Below are 23042 nucleotides of genomic sequence, written 5' to 3'. Positions count from 1 at the left end.
TTGGAAGTAGATCAATAGAAAATATCTATTCTGAAAACAGAGAAAAAATACGGAAAAAAATGAGCAGAGCCTCAAAAACTAGAACAAAAGCCTATTTCTTTTTTGGAACTCCAGAAGACATGGAGAAAATGTGTGGTGCAGAAAAAAGTATTAGAAGAAATACTGGCTAACACTTTCCAAATTTGGTGAAAGACATGAACTTACAGATTCAAGAAACTCAGCAAACCCCGACGAGTTAAATTTAAGGAATTATACACCCCAATACCATATTATTATGAAAACATTGTGCATTATGTGTTTGTTGCCAACCAGGCCCTCCCCCACCTCAGGTGTATTTGTAAGCACACTACACGAATTCTTTTACAGTGACATGTAAAAAAGAAAACGGCGTACTGTGCTTATGACAATACCTGGGAGGGGGAAAATGCAGTTGACAAAAAGAGAAAAAAATATATAAAACATGTGCATTATTTGCATAAAAATATGATATATCATAATCAACTACAGAATAACAAAGACCAAGAAAATACTCAGGAAGAAGCTAGACAGAAAACAACACATTTCACTTGGGAAAAATAATTCAAATAACTCCATAGTCATTATCAGAAGCCATGGAAGCCAAAAGATTGTGAAACAACATTTTTTCAACACAAAGAGGGAAATATTAATCTATATAGATATATAATTCTATACCCAGTCATACCTTTGGGAGTAAAGCAAAAGTAATGCCATTCTCAGGGGATGAAAAACTGAGAGAATTCATCACCACCAGACTTCTCCTAAATGAAACACTGAGAAAAGTGGTTCAGGTGGTAGACTTGGAATTTCAGTCGTATTTAAGGAAAGCAGAAAACGTGGGAACTATGTGGGTAAATATACTATGTCAACACTGTAGTCACTGGACAACATGGCACTGGACGTGCCTCTTTGGAATGGTATTCCAGTCTCTTGGAAAGGCTTGGGAATATGCTCTTGGCCGCAAATCATTATTAGAGAAAGGAATTAATTCTGACAGTATCTGAGAGCTGGCTGTATTCAAGTCTGGTGAATAAACTGAGAAATAAATTTTTGGACCCAAAATAAGTCGTGGAAACAAAAAAATGAGTCTCAATTCCCATGTGGCCATGAGCCGGCTGTGAAGGCCTTCCCCAGAGAGGCATTTCAGGCACATGGGGAGCAATGCCTTCCTGTTGTTATTGCTAGGTGTCATCGAGTGGATTTCTGAGTCATTGTGGCCCGGTGTGAAAGGAGAACTGTCCCCATAGGGTTTACTGGTGTGTAATCTTAACGGGAGGAGGTTGCCAGATCTTTACTCCTTAGAGCCTCTGGGTAGGTTCAAACAATTAACATTTCGGTTAGCAGCCGAGCACTTAACTTTTGTACCACCAGGGCTCCTCGGAGCAATATTAGTACCACAGAAGTTGGTATGAACCTTCCCATGGACCTTCTCTGAGAGATAATCCCTTGCTTAAGAACCAACTTTAGTTTTCATATATACTCATTCTGCATCAAGATTAGATAAGAATTAGAGTGCATCCTTGAGAGGACAATATTTTATATGTGGTCATCAACAAAATATGCCTCAAGGGCAAAGTTAAGAATAAACCAAGGCATTTCCCATCAGTCCTTACCTGAGACGGTCTTCAGGAGGATTTTCTGAGACTCATGGAAAAGGAAGTAGTAGATGCTGCCTTCTTTTCACCACTTGCCTCCCAAACAAACAGGAACCACTGCTAAGATGTCAGGTGTCAAGCCCAAACTCCTCTTCGCATCCTTTATGAAACTTGTATAGTAAGACCAGGAACCAGGCATTCAGCTGTGTGAAGAGAACCCAGGAGTATTTCCCATCTTCCAAAGTTTCGAGTTCCAGTGAAATCCTGTTATAAGTCACTAGATCAGCCCAGGACTGGGAAGACTGAAATTCCTGGCCCTCTCATAAGTGGGAGGGGTGGGGGGGCACTGGGCAGAGCCTCCTTGACAATCACTTGCCCCAAGAGGCTCTGGAGGCTGCTTCATGTTAAAAGTCAAAGGCCCTTCCAGTCCAGCTAAGTAAGAGCAGGGAAAGACTTTCTCCATTGAAAGAAGAGATGGGCTCAGGAGCTGCAGGTGTGAGACCATTCAGCTTTTTGGCTTCAGAGCATCCTGGCCCCAGTTCACCTTCACAACTGGGCCTTTATAGCCTCTCTACCTCTCTCTCCCTCCCAGCTTTCTCCCAGCACCATGGGCTGTGGCTTCTGCTAGTTTCAATGATTTGAATGTTTCAGTAGCACCTCACCCCACTCAGAGGAGGCAGGTTTGCAGGGTGGGGGGCACAAACCCATAGTGCCACTTAGGTGTCCTTCAACAGAAACTCTCCGGAGGGGACAAGTTGGCCTGACTGATCCTGAGACCCAGACAGAGGGAAACCCAGGGGGAGGGTCATTGGTTGAGGAAGTGTCAGCACCCTCAGGGTCATGTCCCTGGGGTCATGCCCAATTGCAGGAAAAAGGAATTGGCTCTGCAGCTTGGTGTGTTGACCATCCAGTACGAAGGCCCCGGAAGCCTCTGGAGAATTCTCAGAATTTAGTCTAGTCCAGCACTGGGGAAATCCTTACTGAATGAGAGCAGCCATATTCCTGGGGATCTTTATTCTAAAACTCTCAAAGCAGTTGATACAGTCTTGGGAGGTGGGAGATGAGAAAGCTTGGGGCCACAGACGGACTGAGGCAAAAGAGGGAGGTTCCTATCACTCCCTCTGGGGTCTTGTTCAGGATTTTTTTTTTTTTTTAATGCAACTTGGGCTCCAAACAGGCATTTATTGCTTAAGTTGTATTTCCCTGTGTTAATTTATGATCCTTAACTCAAGTCTGGAGTTTTGCGCTTATTTCGATAATTTCTTCTTTAGTCTATGGAGAAAGGAGTCTACTATCAGCCAGTGGTGAAAGTGCAGGAAATAACGTCCCTAGTCCTGACCGGGGCAGACTCTGCTGCACCTCAAACTAGGGGTGACCTTCCTGGGGAGCCCTTCTGAGGGAGAAAGGGGGTGCAGTGTGTGTATGTACAGTGTGGCCTCTGGGGCTTTGCCTTCTCCTCCCAGAAGTGCAACCTCGGGCCTCCATGTGCGGACCCAGAGTTCGAGGGTGACCTCAATTCTCCCACCCTTCCTGGGTCATCGTCTGGACCCAAGTCCCCATATGCCTCCTCTGCCCTCCTATCCCAGCATAAACGCTGTGATCAGGCTCAGATATGTGCACTGAGTCTTGCTCTCTGTGGTCTCAGGCTTCCCCTATTCTGGTGAGATCTGTGAGCCTGGGGGGTCTGAGTTCAGGGCAGGGCTAGGTGGGCTGGGACTGTGGCAAAAGGCTCCTGAAGCCAACTCCATCCTGCTGCCCGTGAGCTTGCAGCGGGGCAGCCCTGGACATCGCGCATCCCTCTGGGCGCCCCTCTCTGTGCAGCCCTGCCCCGCCCCCACCCCTCCAACCACCCAACCTCCACCTCAGGCCTCCTAGTTCTAGAGGCGCCTTCTCTTGATGCCCAGATGCAACTGGGCACCGCCCCACCCCGCAGAGTCAGTCCAGCTACTGACCTCAACCTGAAATGCACAACTTTAAAACTGCTAGATAGGTGGGAAATGAAAAAAAAAAGTAAATGTGAAACACTTAAAAAAAAGAATAATTACAAAGAAGTTACATTATGTGGGACTCACTGTATTCTCACATCATAGACTCAAAGGAGGCTTGGTTGTATGTTTTCTTTGCAAATAAGTCTTAGGTAAGGGAACTGGTACCAGGAGTAGATAGCAGTCTGACTTCGGGAAAATGGAAAATCTGGGATTGATTAACTGGCCTGGACGAGGCCGAAAACAGTGATAACCGCATAATATTTAATGATGAAATCCTAGCAGCCTACAACATGCAGTGGAAATTTTTCTAAGTAAACTAGCACCAGAAATGGCCTTTAATCACTATACAAAATGGGTCAGTAGTTCAAGATCTCCCTACGAAGAAGGAATCAACTCGATGGCCAAATGGTTTCGGATTTGGGAGACCACTTTCACGCCAGTTCCAGCAAACATGCAAAAAACAGATCATCTTAAACTTGTACATAGTCACCAAAGAAGAGAAAAATATGAGATGCTGTCCAACTTGATCCTTGTGTGGGGCTACTTTAATATTGATACCGAATTAGAAAAGGAAGGTATAAGTAATTGAGATGCAAAACCCTACATAAAATGCTGGCAAAGAAATCCAGCCAAGTATAAACCATGTAATATGCCATGATCAAGGCGGTTTATTGTCAGCATGCAATCTTGAGGGAACATTAAACATTTAATAACTTAATTCACCACATGTGTAGGTTAAGGAAGAAAAGACGAGGCTCATGTAAAGAGATGGTGAAAAGCAGTGATAAAATCCAATCACACTGAGACATAAGAACTCTGAGCAAACTAGGAACAAAAAAGGAGTTCCCAAACTTGGAAAAATACAACTAGCATGATAGTTCATGGTGAAATGTGGGACATTCTCTTTAAAATTAATTAGCGATAAAACAAGGATGCTTTCTCTTATTATTTCTATTAAATATTTAACAGTGGAGGTCGAAGCTAGAACAAAATGACAAGAAAAAGAGAAATATAACTTATTATTCACAGATTATACGAACATTCACAGAAAAATTTAAAAGCCATAGAAAACATTAGAATTAATACTAGTTAATCATAAATACAAAGTAAAAAATAAAGTGAATTTCTATGCCTCAGCATCAAGCCGGCTCTTTTGTAGCTTAGTGAAAGCAGAGGACACTGATAGGGAAACAGCAGGATCCAGGTGGGCTAGACAAGGAGGGGAGAGCACTATTTTACCCTAGGCTGGATTTATAAGCACAGGTATGTGTGTTAGTTACCTAGTGCCGCCATAAGAAAAAAAAAACACAACTGAGTGGCTTTAAAGAACAGAAATTTATTTTCTCACAGTACAGGAGAGGCTAGAAGTCTGAATTCAGGGCATGGCTCATGTCTATTTCAGCTTCTAGCATCTTCCAGCCACCCTTTGTGTTCCTGGCCTTGTAGATGCATCTGCTCCTGTCTGTGTCTATTCTGCTCTTTTTATAACTCAGGAGGGACTAGGTTTAGGACCCACCCTACACTGGTATGGCCTTATTAACATAATTTAAAAAATTCCCTATTTCTAAATTAGGTCACATTTACAGGTACAGTAGTTAGGATTTCAATGTACCTTTTGGGGTTATACAATTCAGTCCATAATAGTGCCCTCACCAGATATTCTGAACTGAGAGTACAAGCATGAGCAGCTGAGAGTGGTTCTGTTTTTTTTCTATATTAGTTGACTGTAACTTGTTTCAGTGGTCACCCATATGAACTTTGGAGCAACTTATTATGAAGGACCTGGTCAACCTTTTTAACCATGTCCATTAAGTGGAGAAACACACACACTCCTATCACTGTAGCCTTGAGAAATTGATATGGGTGGAATGGGTTTGGGACCAAGACTTGCTTCATGGCCTTGATAACATGGCATAGCTGTCAGAGATCCATGTGAAGATGTCAGGTAACAATACTAACAGCTAACACTTACTGAGCACATGCACTGGTGCCAGGCACTCTTGTAAGTGCTTGTCCTGAAGATTTTTGCTCTGCATGATAGTCCTATGAGGAATGTGCCATTATAATGCCCATTTCATGAAAGAAGAGGTCAATACAGAGAGTTAGGCTGACATTTGAATATATGAGTCTGCACACAGGAGGAATTTGACTGGAGCTATAAAGCTGGCATCTGTAGCTACAGATAGACAGCAGGGGACTCACTGAGTCATTCTAGACAGAGGGTGTCAATAGAGAGAACTAAGCACCGAGCCCTAGGGCACTCTGACATCTAGAAGCCGGCCAGGTGAACTGCAGCCAACAAAGCTCTCTGAAGGCCACTGCGGTTCCTGGAAGGTGGTCTGTCCTTTCTCTAGGCCGAATTTCCCCAATGCCCCTCCCACCCGCACTGGCTTGTCCCCTTCATAATGGCAGGGATAGTGTGTAACTTTCACCACTGCCCAAGATCCCAAAGTTACAATAACGTTGGTATGGAAAGCAGAATGATGGAGTCAGGAAGCCTGGTGGTCACATACAGCCAGCTGGAAAGAGAAAAGAGCAAATAAACAAGGGGAGAAGACCGTGAGCCAGAGGAGTGGGAGAAATGAAATATTTCCCGAGTGCCAAGTAAGGCTGGGCGTCTGCTAGTGGCACGTAGTTCCTCATTTAAGCTTCAGATGGACACAGTGGGTGGGACAGACATTGTTACCACTTTCATCATGCAAATGCTTTACTATCTTTGATTTTAACAGTCACATGTTAACAAAACAGAAAACTGAGAATAGTATAATAAAAGAATAAAAAAAAAATCTCATCAATTGCAGACTATAGTGTTGCCTCAGAAGCTGCTCATTTTTGTTGCTGCTGTAAATATTCCACACAACCTTTGCCAAGTGAACAAGTTGTACAGGTGTACAAGCTATTGACAGCAATTACATTAATCAGCTGTGCAAACTTACCCTTAATCAATGGGATTGTTCCATCACCATAAACTGAAACTCCGTGCTCTGTATGCAATAACACTGCTTTATTTCCTCCCTCCTGCCCCTGCTAACCCCTAATAAACTTTCGTCACTAACCATTTGCCTGTTCTTATAAAGGGCAGGTTTCTGAATCTGAAAGCTCTTGACAAGCCACAAGGGTGAATTCGTATGATAGCAGAAGTTATTTGCAATACCTGTGTCCTACTATGGACTTGGTTCTAGACTATATAAAGAACCGTTTATAAAGCAAAAGCAAAAAAAAGTCCAATAGATGAGGAAATACTTGAAAAGATTTCTGTATGGCCAACATACATTCATCAGTTATCAGAGAAACTCTAATAAAATGTCACAATGTGATACTATCCCCCACACACCAGAATGGCTAAAATGAAAAAGATGGAAAATACCAACTACTAGATACAGCATGGAGCAAAGGGATCTCTAATTTACTGCTAGTGAAAGCGTAATTTGGTACAACCACTTTAAAAATGCTTAGGCCATATCTACTAAAGCTGTGAACATACATGTATCCTACGACCCAGCAATTCTACTTCTAGATACATACCCAATAGAAATGGGTAGATATGTTCAACAAAGCACATGCTTCTAAGGAATGAACACCCTCGTTCTGAAAGCCTAACTTTTTAAATTGTTCTTTAGATGAAGGTTTACAGAACAAACTAGCGTCTCACTAAACAGCTAGTACATATATTGTTTTATGACAATGGTTACCAACCCCATGACATGTCGACACTCTCTCTTCTTCAACTTAGGTTCCCTATTACCAGCTTTCCTGTCCTCTCCTACCTTCTAGTCCTTGGTCCTGGGCTAGTATGCTGCTGGAGTCTCATTTCGTTTTATCGGCCTGTCTAATCTTTGACTGAAGGGTGAACCTCATGAGCGACTTCATTATTGACCTCAAAGGATATCTGGGGTCCATACACTCCGGGTTTCTCTAATCCCTGTCAAGTCAGTAAGTCTGGTGTTTTTTTGTGAGTTAGAAGATTGTTCTACATTTTTCTCCAGTTCTGTCCTGAATGCGTCACTTTCAAAGCATCATTCTCTGTCTGTTCTGAGGTGATGGCCATATATAATGATATGTTTATATAGAAAAGTCTAGAACTTTCTGTGAAATTCAGCAGCAAATCTCGAGAGGCTCATGTGCTTATAGCTTCTGTTGCCTCCGGAGCTACTGCTTCTGTCTGTCCTTCTGCTGGACTGCACCACATGGAACCAGATATGAAATTCAACCTCATCTTATAAATTCACAGGAGTCCTACTCACACAAACTTTTTATTGGCTATGAGAACAGGTGTGTAGATAAGGTATAGAAGGGATTTCTATTGCAGCAAAGCAAAACCTTAAAATGAAATGGCTGGAAATGGTGGGCCTCCTTCTGTAAAAATGCTTTTCTATATGGAATATGGGAAAATGCAGTTAAGATATGGCTTATGCAAAAAGGCAAAAAGGAGTGTTTTCAGCAATTTGGTAATCATTTAGATCACCTGTAAAAATATTTTCATCCTTTTTCTCATAGCTTGCAGGAAACGAAATTCCAAAAGGATCGCATATTTAAAAGTAAAATATGCCACCATACAAATTTCAGAAGAAACTATGAGAGATTTTGTTTAGTTTTTTCTTGGTAAAAGAGAAAGATTTTCTAAAAATCCCAAAGCTGTGAAGGCTAAAACTGGTAAGATACAGATACAGATCTTTGGCATAGCAAAAACTATATGAAGAAAGCAAAAATACAGGCAAAAAGCTGAAAAAAAAAATTGCAGGCTAAGGATTTGAATAGACATTTCTCCAAAGAAGACATAGAAATGGTCAATAATCACATGATAAGAAGCTCAACCTCATCAGTCATTAGAGAAATGCGAATCAAAACCAAAACTCACTATTATTTCAAAACCACTAAGATGGCTCAAATCAACAGGATGGACAACACAAGTGGTGAGCATGTGGAGAAACTGGAACCCTCATACATTGCTGGTGGACATGTAACATGATCCAATCGCTTTGAAAACAGTTAGGTACTTGCTCAGAAAGTTAAACACAGAGTTACCATGCATAGCAATTCCACTCCTAGGTATGTACCCAGGAGAGCTGAAGCATGTTCACAGAACAACTTACAAAAGAATTTTCATAGCAGCATTATTCATAAATAGCCAAAATGTGGAGAGAATCCAAATGTCATGAATTGGTAGACAAGCTGTGGTATATTCATAGACTGGAATATTACTCAGTCATTAAAATACATGCAACAATATGGACAAACTTTGAGAACATTATGCTAAGTGAAAGAAGCCAAACAGAAATGACCACATGGTGCATGATTCCATTTATATGAAATGTCCAGAACAGACAAACCAACACAGACAGAAAGTAGATTAGTGGTTGTTATGTCTTGGACGAAAGGAATAATGAGGATGACTATTAATATGTAGGGCATTTATTTACAGGGTACTGAAAATATTCTGGAGCTAGACAGTAGTGATTGTTGCACAACTCTGTCCATATACTAGAAACCACAGAATTGTGCACATTTCAAAGGGCAATGTTATGGCAGGTGAATTATCTCTCAATAGAAATATTTGTGACTCCTAAAAGACTAATTTTTCAATTCAATATATAGAACCTATAAATCAGTAGGGGAAAAACAACCCAACTTTACCATGTCTCTTTCCAACCAAAGTGAAGGGGGTACATTCAGTTAGTACACTTTATTTTTGTCTCTCTCTTCATTATAGAAGTTCTGTTCTCATTTTATATAACTTTAAGTTATGCGAGTACTAGTCTCCATTTCCTTACCCCTGTTTTCACTATTGTAACTACATAAAGAGAGCAGTACCATGGTTTTTATAAAAAGCCACCCACTCATTCGTTCACTCAAATCAGTTTTGAGTGCTTCTTAGGTGCTAGGAACCAGGATACTCTTGCAACACAGCAGAGAAGCTCCTGCCCGTATGGGCCTTCTATTTTTGTGGAGCAGTCAGATGATAAACCAGCCAAACAGCACGGAATGTTACCTAACATCAGGGAGGAGTCGTGTAATTTTGGAGGTGTCCCAAGCTGTGTCTCTCTCGTGAAGAGTTCTCTCTTTCCTCTAAACTCAGTGAAAAGTACACACTTCAAAGGAACTGTGGGGTCGATAAGTGTGAAAAAGAGATTTCATTTCAGTTTCATTGTGTTGGTTTCACCTGCTACACTGTCAGAATTTTTTTAAACATTATTCTGCAGCTAATATCAACCCCTCTCCAAAAAAAAAAAACTCTTGCCATGCAGTTGATTCTGACTCACAGCGACCCTATAGGACAGGGTAGGGCTTCCAAGGAGTGGCTCATCTTAGGACACAAATAACTCCTGCTTATGAGAATCCGAAAGCTGTTCAGTGTGGATGTGTGAGGGACTCAGTTACACTTGCAGTGATTTCCCAGTAGGTGGGGTGCAATAGTGTGAGCATCAGGAGTAACGAACCCCATGTGCACTTTGCATCCTTCCACAGATTATGACACAACAAACATTCCTTCCTCATCGTCCTGCATCTTGTAAGAGAACAGAGGGAACCGTTAGGCAGGACCCTTTGAAAACGCATGGCAAGAAATTTTATTGAAACATTAAATTCAACATAAAATCTTTCTGCATTTTCCTTCCTTCCCTGCCTCATTTCAAAGAGGTAGTTGGACTCACAGAGTTGAATCCCTGAAACCTGGAGACTCTGAAGAATCTATGGTAAAAGCCTCAGCTCACTGGATTAATCACACTGAGTGAACTGGAACCCAGGGGAAGAGTCAGACAGCAGAGTCCTAGACATTAGGAAGGGGTGAGGTCTGCTTCTTGATAAAGCCCTGGGGTAAGTGGCAGCACTCAAAGGGTGATGCAGGCACGTAAGTAGACAGACCCCCTTATGGCGTTCCCAGCCCTGCCAACGTTCTCATGCTCCAGCTGGGAAAGGAAGCCGCAGAGGCAATGCTTCTAGAGAGATCACCCACATAGGCTGGGGCAATGAGCGTGTTAAAGCTCTTCTCCAAACCTTGGTCCTTCATTAGACTCCAGGAATTACTGCATATCTGGGCGAGGGGCACCCTAAAAATAAACCAACACGGAAAAAAAAAAGCCCTAAAAATAAGTAAGGTTAAAATTTCACCCCAATTTTGTAAGCCAAGAGCTCTGAGTTGGAATTCAATTGATTGAAAGAAATATCATGTTTTCTTGCGCACATGAATTTGTGCAGATTCACAGTTACGGTTCATATTATTCATTCATCCATGAAGCCAACAAAGATTTACTATATAACAGCTACATGTGAGACCCTATGGCAGTTGCTCTTCATGATGAAATGACTCAGAGAAGTGCCCTCATTGCCTGCTGAGAGAAACAGCCAAGTTAACAGTTGTTATCAGTCATGTATTGCTGTGTAACAAATGACCCCAAATTATAGTGTCCTAAAAGAGCAAGCATTTACTAAGCTCACAATTTTTCAAGTTGTCCATTTGGGGTTCTTCTGACCTGGGCCAGGCACAGTGGATCACAGCACGGCTTCCTCATGTGTCTACTATTTGGTTCCAGGTCAGGTGGGAGCCAGTTCACCTAAAGTCAACTCAGTGACACCATAGGATCTTCTCTCCATTGGTCTCTCATCATCTAGTAGGCTGGCCTAGGTTCGCTTCCGTGAGTTCTCAGGGCTTAAGAGCAACAAAAGGGAAAGTCTCAATGCAAAGTCTTTCAACTCTCTGCTTGTATCAAGTTTCCCAGTATCCCAAAGTCCAAAACAATGATAACGTCAGCCCCAACTAAGGGGTGGAGAAAGACTCCTACTGCTAATGAAAGGCACTCCAGAGTCTCACAGAAGGCTGGGCATGGAGAGAGGACAAATGTGTGGACATTTTTTAAACAACCACAACAAGTAAGTGCAATTGTGTTTTATGCTGTGGTAATCGGTTTTGCAGGTACAATGAAGTATGGAGCAAGAAGTGAACAAATCTGCCAGAAAAATATTTAGGTAAGACCACAACCAGGAAGTGATGCCTGAATCAAGTTGGGAATATGATTGGATAGTTAAGGGGTGAAAAAAGGCCCAGGTCCAGGAAGCCCCATGTCTTCTCCAGAGAGAAGTCTGAGGAGACAGGGTGAGGCCACTGAGGGAATTGCTACATTTGTGAATAGGTACAGATTATCTTTTTTTTTTTTTTTTCCAACCACTCCTCCCTGTTCAATAGATTGGAGTCACAAAAAACGAGCCCCTAGCATTTCCCTGTTGAAACTTTTATTTTCCTCTGAGAAGTCAGCTTCTTCCCCATCACCACCCCAACTTTCTTAATTTCTTCCTCAAATGATCTCCTTGTTTCCTAGTTCCTTTTCTAAACGGTTTCCAGAATGAAAGCAGAGTATGGAAGGTACAGAGGTCATGGACTTTTCCCAAGTCAACTCCTAAGCCTCCCATTCTGGCTGACCACAAAAGTCCTGAGTCTTAGCATTTGTCGGTGAGGTCATAAGCCCAGTCTGTTTTACGGGGTCAGTTCTTTTAACCATGCTTCACCAGAGGATAGGCCAGGAAATGGGAGTGGAGAGAAAACCTTCTAGTCACAGGGAAGAGCCTGTGTGAAGCCTCAGAAGCTAAGGAGACCTGAGAGGCATTCAGAGTGGATATTGTATGACCAGGGCTGGAGAGACATGATTCCAACAGGCTGAAATGAGCAGTTTTGGAAAAAGCAATTCCCTGTCACGCTGTAATGATTCCCTGTACTCTCTCTCTCCCCACCAAGGGATAGTAACTCCATGGAGTACAGGGAAAAGTTGCAATTCATTTTTAATACAAGCCCTGTTTTCACAGTCTGGGACTGGCAGGTTTCAAGCCCCTATTTAAACAGTTCCATGTTTTCCTTTTGCCCTATTTCACTTTAAAGTGGTCCCATGGAACTGAGCAATGTCAGCAATGATGTCACACAGGGTTACGGAAGCCATGGTGCTCACGCAGATCTCACCTGCTCTTTGGGGAGGGTGTCAATCTGAGGTCCTGTCGGAGAGAACCTGGAACTACTGAATCATGGAAATTCCTGACTAAACCAGAGTCTCCCCAAGTCATCAAAAGGTCATGCATCATCAAGAACTGGTAGAAGGTATAAAGATCCTTCGGAAGACCATCATGTTTGGACATCTTCATCCAGACAGGATGAAACAGTGATACATGAGGAAAAAGCCTTTCTTTAAGACTCTAGATAAGGGTGAGAGGAAAAATTGTCCCCGACTGATCTGTGCTAGAAAACAAAGGCTCTGGTTTCCACCACAAAAGAGAGCCATGATGGGACAAGATGAAGGATTTGGGGTGAATGATAAGGTCATAAGGAGGACTGTCCTGAGAAAGCGCTTTCTGTCATCTGGTAGGTAATTAACCAAAGTCTTATATCAACAACAAATGTAGGAATAAGTGAGGGATCAAACTAAGGAATTCATTGGGGGTTCGAATGCTTTCCAAACCGGGTGCAGACAGGGCACTCTATTGTTTAGGATCTGTACCTGGTGGAAAGGAAGGAAGCCAGTGGGGCAGAGAGTGTGGGATGGGGGTAAAGGTGGTTAGAGAGAAGCATACTTAGTTATTATATTTTCTAATGACATTAATATAGTATGTGAAGAATTAAGAAAAAGTCTCAGGAGGTTCTGGGAGTGGGAGGTTGAAGGACCCCAGGGCCCACCTCACTGAGGGCAGAAGGAGGGCTTGCAGACTCCTCCCCTAGATCCAGGAACTCCCCTTCTCCTCCTATGTCTCCTTCCCACCTCTCCCCAAGGGTCTAACAAACCATCACAGCAAAGATAGGTATAGAATTTTTTTACATTCCTGCTTAACCTGAATTTTGTCTAGGGTCTCAAATTGCCTACTCTTTTCAGGCCAGTTTTTTTGCCCTCCTCACTACCATTATCTTTGCTGCTTTCCACCACTACTCCAGTGCTGCCTCCACTGGCCCTATTTCCTCCTGCTTCCTAGTTTTCTGACTGGCCTCTAAAATCCTTGTCAGAGATCCCCCGCCACATCTTCTGTCTGTCACTGAGCTTGCAGTCCCCTCCCAAGCTGCTTCCATCTCTTTCTTCCTTAACTCACCAATCCTACCCTCATACTTGGAAAAATACAGACCCTTATGTTGACAAATGCAACCCACCCACACACTCAGTTGATGTGGTTGTGTCTTGGCTACTGAGTTTTGTGCCATCAGACTCTCAAATATGGACACCTCTTTATGCCTCAGACTGAAGGAGTATTCTCATAATGATATGGGGAGAGCTTTCTGTTCAGGGAAAGGCAATTTTAATATCCTGCTGTGAACTGGCTAAGGGTTTAAGGAGAAGCTTTAAAAAAAAAAATTTTTTTTTTAATTATACACAAAAATGCAAATTATGCTCTGTCTTTAAGTATAATTCCTTGTATAAAAAGCCTTCCCTAAAGGGCCACACAAACCAGAGACTCCATCAGCCTGAGACCAGAAGAACTAGATGGTGCCCAGCTACAGTCAATAACTGTACGAGAACACTTGCCAGTTATAAAAATGATGGTACCCTCAAATACAGCCCTTATACTGAAAGAAAAAACCAAAATGGATGTCAGAGATACTCTGAAACTTGCTCTTGAACGTAAAGTAGTGAAAGCAAATGCAAGGAATGATGAAGTAGAAGAGCTGAGAAGAAGATTTCAAAGGGCAGCTAAAGAAGACCAAGTATGATAATGACATGTGCGAAGACCTGGAGTTAGAAAAATAAAAGGGAAGAACACGCGTGGCATCTCCGAAGCTAAAAGAACTGAAGAAAAAATTCAAGCCTCGAGTTGCAATAGTGAAGAATTGTATTGGCAAAATATTGAACAACACAGGGAGCATCAAAATAAGATGGAAAGAATACACAGTGTGATTGTAGAAAAAAAAAATGGGTCGATGTTCAACCATTTCAGGAGGTAGCATATGATCAAGAACTGATGGTACTGAAGGAAAAAGTCCAAGCTTCACTGAAGGCATTAGCAAAAACAAGACTCCAAAAATTGACAGATTACCAGTTGAGATGTTTCAACAAACTGATGCAGTGCTTGAGGTGCTCCATTGCCTATGCCGAGAAATTTCACGAGCCCACTGGAAGAGATACATATTTGTGCCCATTCCAAGGAATGTGATTCAACGAAATGCGGAAACTATCGAACAATATCGTTAATATCAAAAGCCAGTAAAATTTTGCTGAAGATCATTAAAAAGAAGTTGCAAAAGGACATTGACAGAAAAATGCCAGAAATTCAAGTTGGATTCAGAAGAGGATATGGAACGAGGAATATCATTACTGATGTCTGACTGATCTTGGCTGAAAACAGAGAATACCAGAAAAAAGTTTCCCTATATTTTATTGAATATGAAAAGGCATTAGACTATGTGAATCATAGCAAATTATGGATAACACTTCAAAGAATGGAAATTCTAGAACACTTAATTTTGCTCATGTGAAACCTGTACATAGACCAAGAGGCAGTTTTTATGACAGAACAAGGGGATACTACGTGGTTTAAAATCAGGAATCGTTTGTGTCAGGGTGGTATCCTTTCATCACATTTATTCAATCTGTATGCTGAGCAAATAATCCAAAAACTGCAGTATATGAACAAGAACACGGCATTTGGTTTAGAGGAAGATTCATTAACAACCAATGATACGCAGATAACACAACCTTGCTGAAAGTGAAGAGGACTTGAAGCAGTTACTGATGAAGTACAAAGACAACAGCCTTCAGTAGGGATTGCACTTCAATATAAGAAAAACAAAAATCTTCACAACTGGACCAATAAGCAACATCATGATAAACAGAGAAAAGATTGAGGTTATCAAGGATTTCATTTTACTTGGTTCCACAGTCAAAACCCATGGAAGCAGCAATCAAGAAACCAAATAATGTATTGCAAATCTGCTGCAAAAGAACTCTTGAAGGTGTTGACCAGCAAAGGTGTCACTTTGAAGGCTAAGGTGTGCCTGACCCAAGCCATGACATTTTCAATCGCCTCATATGCATGTGAAAACTGGACAATGTATAAGGAACACCAAAGAAGAATTGCTGCCTTTGAATTATGGTGTTGGTGAGCAATATTGAATATACCATGGACTGCCAGAGGGACAAACAAATCTGTCTTGGCAGATGTACAGCCAGACTATTCCTTAGAAGCACGGATGGTGAGTGTTTGTCTCATATACTTTGGACGTGTTATGAGGAGAGACGGATCCCTGGAGAAGGACATTATGCTTGGAAAGTAGAAAGTGAAAAAGAGGAAGACCCTCAATGAGACGGATTGACACAGTGGCTGTAACACTGGGCTCTAGCATAATAACGGTTGTGAGGACGGCATAGGACATGGCGGCATTTCCTTCTCATGTATGTGGGGTCGCTCTCAACTGAAACTGCCCTGCTGACACGTAACAACAACAACATCCCGTTTGTATCACCGCCCGTCTGGCAGTTTGCATGTTGCTAGGATGCTGGAAGCTAGGCTACCAGTGTTTTAAAAATCACCAGGTTATCCATGGTGGACAGGTTTCGGTGGAGCTTCCAGACTAAGACAAACTAGGAAGAAAGGCCTGGAGATCTACTTCTGAAAATTAGCCAGTTAAAGCCTTACAGATCACAAGAGAGTACTGTCCAGCTCACTTGCTTTGGACATGTCATCAGGAGGGATCAATCAGTCCTAGAGGAGGATATCACGGTTGGTGAAGTAGAAGGCCAACAAGGCTGTGGGAGACTCTTGGTGACATGGACTGGCACATACCCCATAATGATGGAATCTAAATTGCTGGCAGTTGTGAGGATGGCACAGGACCTGGCAACGTTTACTTCTGTTGAACCTAAGTTCACCATTAGTTGGCGTCAACTCGATGGCTACTAGCAAAATCATACTGTTTGAAAGAACTGAGATATGAACTTGATACAATATACAAAATAAACATGTGAAAAGATCTCATGTTTACTATTAAAGAATGGGAATTGATAATACAACTTTGAAATCACTGGAAGGAAAAAGAAAGTAAGAAAAATTTGATCATTCCAATAAAAAAAAGAAACAGGAAAGGTAGAATGATAAAAAAAATATAAACAGTGAATATGAAGTATAATATTGGAATTACATCTACATGTTTCAGTAATAGCAAGAAAAAAGGATTAATACCTTAGAAAAATACATGTATGCTCAGCTTAGACTTTCAAATCCAGCCATATCTTATTCATAAAAGAAAATTAAAACATAATGACAGAAATTTTTTAATTATGTAAATGAAGAAATTTCTACTGTCTAATGGCTTTAATTTTTTTTTTTAATGGCTACGTGAACAACACTCTGCCAGATACTGCTGATACATAAATGATTAAGGAAAGATTCCTTGCAGTCTCGTGAGAGAAACAGCCCAGTTAACCAATCTATCAGTTATTGATTACGTGTAATGAAAGACCCAAAAATGAAGTGCCTTAAAATAACAACCAGTTACTTTGCTCAAAGTTTTGCAGGTTGGCAGTTTGGGGTTCTTCTGGTCGGGACCAGACGCAGCCACTCTCAGCTGTACTCCCTCATGTATCTGGCATCAGCCACCATGTCAGCTGGCGGGCAGAGGGCCTGAAATCTTCTCAGCTGGATTCTCTAATGGTTTTTGTCATTTATTAGGGTGGCCTGGGCTGTTTCTATGGGTTCTCAGGGTTTGAAGAGCAGCAAAAGGGCAAGGAGGAGCCCTGGTGGTGCAGTGGTTAAGGGCTCTGTCGCTAAAGGAGAGGACTTCAGTTCGGACCCACCAGCCGCTCTGCGGAAGAAAGACGTGGCAGTCTCCTTCTGTAAAGATTACAGCCTTGGAAACCCTATGGGGCAGTTCTACTCTGTCCTTCAGGGTCACTATGAGTTAGAATATACTCAAGAGCGATAGGTTTGGTTTTTCCTAAGAGGGCAAGCCACGGTGTCTGGCCATTGCAAGTCTCCGCTTCTATTAGTCTTGGTACTGTCCCAAAGGCCAAAGCAATCATAGATCAGTCCCAGTTCAAGGACTGGAGGAAGACTCTTGCTCTTGACAAAGGGAGCTGCAAAGTCATATAAGAATGCATGGATACAGACAGAGGAGAACGTGTGGCCATTTTTGCAACCATTACAGCAAGTAAATGCAATCAAGTCTGTTTTGAGTTGTGGCAGAGAAGTTTCTTAAGTACAATAGAGTACAGAGCAGAGGTGGTAAATTCTACCAGGTGTAGGGCTGGAAAGTCTTCCACCAAGAAGGGATGCTTGACCTAAATTTGGAAATATGAGTGGATGGACAGAAGATTTTTTCTTATGTTTCCAACCACTTCTCCCTGTTCTACCTTCTGTAGTCAAACAAAACAAGCCCTCTCTGCTACCCTGTTGACATCTTTCATTTTCCTTCAAATCCTCAGGCTATCCTCTGCCTACCAAACACAACTTCCCAAACTCTGCCTTAAAATGTTTCAACAGTTTGCTTGTTCCTTCTCTAAATTTCCCCAAACAAAAGCAGAACTCCAGATCAAGCAGAGGACAGTGGACCTTTCCCCGAGGGCTCTCCTAAGCCACCCAGGCAGGTTGACCATAGACGTCCTGAGTCTCCCTGCTTTTCTGTGATGCTGTAATCCTACCCTTTTTAGTGGCTCCAAGGGAGAAGCATGTGGACAGGCCAAGGAGCTTCACAGTCATACTTCCTGGGGCTTAGAGTCAGGAGTTCAAGAGAGAGTGGCCTAGACTCCACCACCGAGTGATGGTACCTCCAGGCAACAGACCAAAAAACCCCATTCTGCACTGGATGCCTGTGAAGGGTGAGTGATTTGGGGGAGTCTTCATTCATTTAATCAACACAGGTATACTGAGTATGTCTTATGTGTTAGGCACTATCCCATTTTCTGGGACTGCCAAATACGAGGCAGACCCCATCTTTGTCCCCAAGTTATTTACAACCCATTTGGAAGACACGAATTTGAAAATGAGTGTCTCCTATGACCCAGTGCTATGATGGAGGATTACTAGGTGCTCTGAATACATAAAGCAGGACCACAGACTGGGAACCGTGGGGGAAGAACCAGTCAACAGGAAGGGAGAGAATGTCCACTAGTCAGAGGGAACAGCTTGTGTGAAGCCTACGTGGCAAAGGAGACCTGAGAGGTGTTCAGAGTGGACATTGTGTCTCCAGGGCTGGAGAGATGTGATTCAAGGCCAGAGGAGGGGTTTGGGAGAAAAACAGCTCATCACACTCTGCTGTTCCCTGAACTCACAGTTCCCTTCCCCAGTAATGATAATCTCTTTGAGGAAAAATTTCAATTAATTTTTAAGATATAATTTCCCTCCTCTCAACCTCCTAACTCCTGTCACAACAGTTGCATATTTTTTCTTGTTGCTGCATTTGGGTTCAAAGTGGGCCCTCGGAACTGAGCGATGTCAGCGATGATGTCACACGAGGGTTACTGGACGCCTTGGTGCTCACTCAGATCCCAACTGCTCTTCGGAGATGTTGTCAGTCTGAGGTCTCCTGTGGGAGAGCGACTTTGGATACCAAAGTACAAATGGTTCATCCTAAATCAATGTCCCCAACTTGTGAGAGTTTGGGACATCATCTCTACATGGGAGGAGGAGAAACATCTTGCCGGTGACCATCCTTCCTGGTTCATCTTCACCCAGCCAGATGGAGCGGCAATACGTGAGGAAGAGGCCTTTCTCTAAGGCCCGAGGTAAGGGTGGGAGGAAATTAGTCTGTGTGATGGGTGCTGGGCAGCAAGGGGTTTGATTCACCATGGAAACAAGGACCACAAGGGATCACTGAGGCTTTCACCTGAAAAAACTTCCTGTCAATTAGTAGACAATAAGAATTTGTAATGTGAATAAATAAATGAAGGAATAAATACCTGAGTGAACTATAGAATTCAACTATGATCTGAGGGGCTTTCCAGAACAGGAGTAGACATGTCAGATCTGTGAACCCTCCTGCTTTGTTAGTGGAAAGGAAGCAAATGGGCAACTAGGGCCGTGGGTATAGGACCAGGGAGAAGTGTGGTTACAGAGACTTGCACTTAATTTTTTAATGAGATTGAATGAATATACCATGTGAATTAAAAATATATAAAAAATTTATCAGGAAGTTTTGGGAGTGGGTGGTGTGATGGAGCATAGTAACACACGTTCATCCAGAGTTCCCAGTCACTGTGAGCTGCCACAGCCCTCAGCCTGGTCTCAGGCAGAAGGTCCAGAAAGGCTCTGGCCCTCTAGCTCTGGGGATTTCCCTTCTCCTCCAAGGTCTCCTGTCCATATTTTCACAATGAATTAACAATTCTTCAAAGACAGCTATAGATTTTTTTTTCAATCTTAACCTTTTTTAATTGTGTTGAAAATATACACAAAACACAGTTACTCAAAAATTTCTAACGTATGAGTCATTGCTGCTCATTACATTCTTCAAGTTTTGTAACCATTCTCAGTATCATTTTCCAAAACATTCTACAACCATTAACATAACCTCAATGCCCCCAAAGGAAAAACTTGCCCTTCCTGCCTACCTGTCACAGCTGGCAACCCCCAATAATCTTCGGTTTCTATATATTTGCTTATTTCATACAAGTAAGATCATACAGTAGTTGTCCTTTTGTGACTAACTTTCTTCAATCAGCATGATGTTTTCAAAGCCTAGCAAGAATTTTCAAATTCCAACTATAGCTAACCTCAGTTTCTGCTATCATTCCCAGTTCTCCATCCTTTCTCCAACTAGTGTACCCCCTTTGTCTTTTCTGTTGCTGCCCCATTCTGCCTTTCAGTGACTGAGCCCTGCTTTCTGCTCCCTCCTTGGTCTCTGTATCCCTCTAACACACTACTGGCAGGTTCCGTGTCTGGATCTTGTCTCTGGAGCTTTCCCTCCATCCAACACATACGACCTAGCTCTATCTCTTTCTGGATCCTGAAGTCTACAGTCCTTCCCACATATTCACAAACATACACAGACCTTTAGGTTTACATAGGCAACCCACCCAGACACACCCAGTTAAGGTGGTTGAGTGCTGTCTGTCTGAGGTTTCTGGCATCAGGTTCTCAGATACGGACATCTCATTCTGCCTCACGCTGAAGGAGTTCCTCTAATAAGGACAAGGGCTTCTAGTCCAAGAAAAGCAATTTTAATCCTCTACTGTAGCTTGGTTAAGAAGGGTACAAGAAAGAGGTATACATGTAAGAGTCTTAACTAAATGTACGCATTCTTCTCTTTAAGTATAACTTCTCCGTAAAAACAGCCTTTCAGCAAAAGACGTTGAAAAGAGGTGAGCATTGCTCTTGTTTGAATGCTTACACCCCAAATTTACTAAGAAAAAAACCCTCATAGAAAATTTCTTTCAATGACGTCACACATTTATTATGAAGTTTCACGGGAATGAGGTCATTTCTAAGTTCCAAAGGAACAAATTCATTGGAATTCAATAAATGTGGAATTAAAGAAAAATAACTTCTTAAAAAATGAACTACCATAAACAGTACCACTTTACAAAGGAGACTTTGTCTTCCACAGCAGTGCCCCCAAAGGGTGGAGGGTCTCTGGGGAAGAAGAAAGAAACCATGGGGTCTGCAGAGGTGGAGGATGTGGTGATGGAGAGGCCTCCAGCGGTCCCTATGACCAAAGATTTGGGCTCGCAGGTGAGGATAAGGACCCTGAAAGCTCAACTAAATCTACTCTCTATTCTCAGAGGTCTCTATCCAAGAGAAAAATGCCCAAGAGTCAACAACATCCCAAGAAAAAGCCCAAGTTCCAGGCCCAGGAAGATTCCAAAAGCATCAGAGAGCTCTTTTCCTTCATCTTCCACCGAGCAGACCTCTCACTCCTCCAGCTATGGGGCTGCCCCAGGAAAGCGATGGGTCAGGTGCACATATTTCACCCAGGTGCACACAGTCAAGGGGGTGGTGGTCTCCTGGCAGACCAAAACCTCCTTTGACCCCGTGGGCAAGATGCCCCAGGTCTTTAAGGCCGAGCTCTCTGAGGAGAGCACCATCGGCTCTGCCCCAAGTATGGCCAACACTGAATCCCTGGTCAGCACCCTGGAGCCCTGGCAGAAGGGGCCCCAGACCTGTACTCCGGACCCCACCGACCAAGGGGAGGAGCACGGGGAGAGCCCCCACGCAGCCACCCTGGAGTGGCTGGTGACCCGTGAGCACGGCTTCCGCTGCGCGGCCAGAGAGATGGCAGGGTGTCAGGAAACCTGCCTGCAGGTGAGCAGTGGGCATAAAGCCCTAAACCAAGGACTCTGGGTCCCTTCCCAGCAGCATACAGGCAGAGAAAGACGTAGGGCTTGGCAGGAGGAGAGGAGGGCCCGGTGAAGGAAAATGAATTCACCCCAGCCATGTCTCCTGGTCTCCTAGGGTGAATTTGGGGTTCTGATTAGGATGCATTGTTGTTGCCTCATTAGGGGAATGTAAGTGGGAGGTGGTGTAGAAAAATTCCCCCTGGGTGTTAACCGTTTCTGGATAACAGTTGATCCAGTGCTTGCAGGGTACTTCTTGTAGAGCATGTCCTCGGGTAAGGGGTAGAGCTTTGGAACTTTTTCTTCTCCTTTAAATAAAGCTGTACATTCCAGTTCTCGACACGTCAATTAATCTTGTTAATTTTTCCCCCCCTGTGGTCAAATCTGACCTGTCCCGAGGTCAAAGAACTGGAAGAAAAAGGCCGTCTGAGATGAAAGAAGCAAAAGAGAGGAGAGGCTTCTTAACCTGGGGAGAACAGCGAGAACACAGGTGACCAGAGGTATGGATGGGAAGAGGCAAATTCAGGCCCAGACTCAACAGTGGACAAAAAAGACCAAGTCTCAGTCACAACATCAAATGCCAGGTGTGGGGAAACCCTGGACATGACAGGGATGTATCCATCTCTCTGGGCGATGAGACCGCAGAGGGCAGAGGAAAGGAGGGCAGGGCCTCTAGGATGGGCACCTCCATCCACAGGCTGTCCTGTGTGTATGCCTCAGAGTGACAGAGACGGCTCCTGCGAGGCAGAGGGTCACACGTAGAGAAGAACCAAGGTGTTCAGGCCAGGTAAATTCTGCAGTCTCCTAAGGATCCAAAACAAAAAATCAGAGATTCTCAGAGGTATCAGGGTGGGAGGGGTTGGCATTCCCAGGGTGGGGAGAGGCTGGCTGGGGAGGTGCTGCTTTCTGAAGTCTTTTGATCAACATCTTTCTTCTTAAAAGCTACCTTCCCAGTTGATGTCCTTTTTTATGCTCTAGGCTCAGACCTCAAAGGGCCTCGAATGCACAAAGGCGGGTTATACAGTGGGTCAAGGCAGGGAGGAGGTGGTACCAGCACATCCAGGAAAGAGAATTTTCTGGAGCATCATGAGTTACCTAGTGAATCGCACATGGTGTCCAGTCTTCTACATTTAGCTGTAGACATGTGCTTGCAAACGTGTTTGAGGGGTAACTCTACTGACTTCCCAAAATTATTTTTGGTCATTTCCAGTTATAGAGAC

At 43.1% G+C, this 23042-nt stretch overlaps 1 long non-coding RNA gene across 3 annotated transcripts in view; it reads right to left on the bottom strand.

Moving 5' to 3' along the window:
* The window catches only part of LOC111749280 (uncharacterized), a 101641-nt gene that overhangs the window by 14798 nt on the left and 63801 nt on the right, over positions 1–23042 (bottom strand). For 2 of the 3 annotated variants that reach the window (XR_010317457.1, XR_010317456.1), the window contains exon 3: positions 1632–1816. This is a non-coding gene — a long non-coding RNA (uncharacterized LOC111749280). Of the gene's footprint in view, positions 1–1631; positions 1817–11169; positions 11247–23042 lie in introns of those variants that run through there. The other variant, XR_010317459.1, reaches the window with a different exon arrangement.

Source organism: Loxodonta africana, chromosome 13 (genome assembly GCF_030014295.1).
Source record: "Loxodonta africana isolate mLoxAfr1 chromosome 13, mLoxAfr1.hap2, whole genome shotgun sequence".
In the NCBI taxonomy this organism is placed as follows: Eukaryota; Metazoa; Chordata; class Mammalia; order Proboscidea; family Elephantidae; genus Loxodonta; species Loxodonta africana.
The sequence above is the reverse complement of the archived record's forward strand: the minus strand, read 5'-3'. Positions and strand labels throughout refer to the sequence as shown.